This window comes from Phalaenopsis equestris, unplaced genomic scaffold (assembly GCF_001263595.1).
Source record: "Phalaenopsis equestris unplaced genomic scaffold, ASM126359v1 Scaffold000224, whole genome shotgun sequence".
Taxonomy (NCBI): Eukaryota; Viridiplantae; Streptophyta; class Magnoliopsida; order Asparagales; family Orchidaceae; genus Phalaenopsis; species Phalaenopsis equestris.
In genome coordinates, this window is record NW_018164666.1 from 4,313,228 (window position 1) to 4,317,039 (window position 3,812).

Consider the following 3,812-nt stretch of genomic DNA (forward strand, 5'->3'; position numbering starts at 1 on the left):
TAATAATTGAGTAGAAAAGTATGAGAGATATTTTTTAAAATATTTTTTAAAATAGAAAACACTATTTATGGTTAGTTACATATTATTCATTTTATTTTAAACAAACGAATTTATTTTTCATAATAAATTTACATTCCCTGAAAATATAAGCTGGTTTCGCCTCTACAGGTAATCAACGAGACTCCCAGATAAAAAATGCGTCACGGACTTGTGAAATATGTGATCAATGAAATCTCTTCCGCCTTGTTTTTGCACTTTCTGAATGAAGAAAAAAATTATCTCAGGTTTACATAACAGACAATCAACGAGATCTTCTTTCGTGATGTTGCGAAAAAAAAACTAGCCTTGCCTAACAGGTGATTAACGATATCTTCTTTTACATCTCTGATGTTGTTGACCTCATTTTATGTGAGTTTTTTTCTTTCATTTTAGTGCTTAGGATCTAGTCATAAAATTTTTCTTTTGACTATCCTAGAAGATTAGAGATAGAACCCACTTACAGAGAAATTCAAACCACTTCGTAAATCTCTTTGAAACTCTATATGTATTGTCATAAACCACCAACGCTTAGAAGGTTAGGACCAACTTGTGAGGATTGAAGCATGAGTTCCATTAGGGTCTGCAACCCCTAGGACAATCTCAGTTGATATGGTTTATTCATGCACTCACAAAACCATTTAACTTGCACAACTTGTGTAGACTCTGGAATTCACATCACCCAAAGCCCTAAGTAAAAATAAAAGAAAAATAAAGAAAATCCTTATTTTTAATTCCTAAAACTAACTCACGCTCAGGCCCCACATCTCTCCCCTCCCTCACTCTCTCTCTCTCGGCCGACATTAAAAAAAAAAAAAAAAAAAAAAAAAAAAACAAAAGAAAAACCCTTCTCCCTACTCTTCCTCCACACATTCCCACACCTCTCCGATTCCTCCGCCCCCATCCCCTCCTCTCACTTCACAGCCGCCCAAGAACCTCTCCCTACTCTATCTCCTTCTCCTATAAAAGCAGCCCAAGTCTCCCTACTCCCTCTCCAACAAGAACCGAGCAACAAGTCACTTCCTCCTCTTTTTTCTTCTTCTCCGGCGAGCCGACCTTCCTCCGGCGATCTTCCCTCCGGCAAGCCTTCCTCCCTCCACCGAAGCTCGGATCGGGTACTCCTCCCTCTCTCTTCTTTTTCTTTCTCGGCGCATATCTGGTAAGGGCAAAAAAAGGAGGAATTTTACATACATACTTCCCAATTCCTATGTATTTGCATTTTTAAACTTACATGGATACCACTCAATTTTTATATATTTTCATGCGAGGAAGGCATAAAAAAAAATACATAGGAAAATTTACATGCATACCAGTCAAATTTTTTGAATTTGCACGCGAGACAAAAACGCGAGAGAGGGAAAGGAATGTTTACATGCATACCACCTAAAAATTAAATGATAATAATAATAATATTATTAAATAATAAATAATAAAGATAATGATATATTTCATGCTCATAATAATAATAATATAAATTTATAATAATAATAATAATAATAACAAAAATGATAATATATTCAAGTGAATATACGTAACTAACAAAAAAAAAAATATAAATATATAATAAATAATAAGAATAATAATAATAATATGTATTTAAAGGTATGTATAAACAAATAATAATAATAATAATTTGTTTAGATTAAATAAATTCAAAATAAAATAGTCTTTTAAATGAGTTAACCCATGGTTGCTAGCGAGATCTCTCAAGTTTAAATGAGCTTAACAACTCGTTTAGACTAAGTAAACTCAAAAGAAAATAGTAATACCGAAACAAGAGAACCGTGAGATCCTAACCGCCGTCGCTCTAATCAACTTTAACGCCCCCCACTTGAACAACAACAAAACTTAACATGAAACTTATAAAACTTGATACCCCAAAGACCTGAAGTTGTCACTTCAACGAGGAGCTTAGAGCTAACACTGTGGGCGACATGACAAGGGTGAACAGAATGACAACTTCGAGAGAGCAACCAGATCTACATCAACATATCTTTCTGTAAAATAAATAGCAATCCATAGGATTTCGAGGTAATCCGTCTAGTACGACGTAGATCCTCAACTCATTTTTTAGACTTTTGCACAATCATGTTGTGCAATTTAAGCCCTACATCGCCTTTGGTTCTAAGGTTGTCGTTCGTTACGACATAAACCCTCATATCTTTCAGATTCTTTGTATGGTTATGTCATGCAAGTGTAAGCTCTAAGTAAATAAAATTAGCAACATGAAACATCATGTACCTTTTTCTCAAAATTGAAGCCAAACAATAAAATAGTTTGAGAGGTCACTGAGGTTCCCCTCGGGTCAGTGACATCTCCTAACTATTATTCCTTTGGATTTTTAAAAATAATTGTTCCATTTTGATCCATTCCCTTTTGAACTTCAAAAGTCCAATCGTGAAAAGCCAAAACTATTAATTTCTTGAAAGTAAAACCATTGATCTTAATCGAGAGTATTTTTAGGTGACTTTGGTCATCTAAGATGTAATTAACTATAGGGGTTTGCATTTATGGGGAACTAAAAGAACCCAACTTAATATAAACCCTATTTAATCTTCCATATTAAGTAGAGGAGCTTGTCGGCTTATAAAAAAATAGTTTCGCAGATCAAACGGATGTCATAGATTCTTTCGTTTATTTAATCGAGTCTCACCATTCAAAATGATGTATCTACCTTTTTGGATAAATGCATTGTTTGGTGATGATGTCATTCAGTCAAAACTATTTTATTAACGGCCGACAACTATCTTTTTTGAAAAAGGAGAAAATTTTCATTTAGTGGCAGGCATACAAAAAACCTTTTGCTTAAAAATATACAAAGTGAACAAATCTCTCTCAATTAGAAATGTAAAATTTCTTAAGGTTGTGCCCGGAAACGTAAAAGTATTAGATGGAAAAAAAATGAAAGATCCCAAGATATGAGGCATAAATGCTCACTTACCGTAGGGAGTTCTGTTTTTTAACATCATCATGAATTATAGACACTAACGAATACAAATATTTTTAGTGATTGCTCTTATTTTATCCTACAATTTGGTTGGTTCTTTCGCTACAACAATTTGTCTTTATTTACATTGAATGAAATTTGTATTTATGCAAGGGGGTACTCTGGGTACTTAAATGATACTTAGGATACTCTACTTGGGAGTACTCTCAAATCCGCACCTAATATTCTCTCTTTTTATACAGCTAAAAATACTTTCGCTCGCTCCAAGTAAGAGTAGTTCAATTTTTATGTATTTACTTATCTATCACCCAAACTTCAATTTTACATGTAATATCATTTTTTGAAAGTTGATATGATGTTAGTTTAGATGTGTTATGAAAGATTTGGATGCTATTAATATATGAAGCGAAATTTTAGATGTTAGATGTATAAATACATAAGAAATGTGTGGTATGCATGAAAATGCTCCCATTTGATTTGATAATTAGCCAGTTTATAACTCATTTTATATGGTCATTTTTTTTATCAGGATAATGTGATAAAAGAAAAATACTTATAATATTTTTTTGTCAATTTCTCTTTAACCAAGAAAAATATTTGAAAGTAAGTTTAATTCCTTCGGTCATTTCTTTTGAGTTCAGTCTGTACTGTTCACACTGACCAAAATTGGTACATTAAAGTCAACCTTTTTTTTTTTAATAATTTTACTTTTGACTAAATTTATCTTAAATTACAAATTTATAAAAGTTCTTAAAATATTAATATTAATAATACTTATAAATTTATCTTAAGATTTTAAATATTATATATATAAATATATATATATATA

The 3,812-nt window shown here is 31.9% G+C and overlaps 1 protein-coding gene across 1 annotated transcript in view; it reads left to right on the top strand.

The window, feature by feature from the left end:
* Positions 1-894: 894 nt before the first annotated feature.
* Positions 895-3,812, top strand: part of LOC110023409 (probable xyloglucan glycosyltransferase 2) — a 5,749-nt gene continuing 2,831 nt past the window's right edge. Inside the window, exon 1 of the mRNA XM_020722815.1 lies at positions 895-1,151. The gene's annotated coding sequence lies outside the window, so the exon portion shown is untranslated. The remainder of the gene's footprint in view (positions 1,152-3,812) is intronic.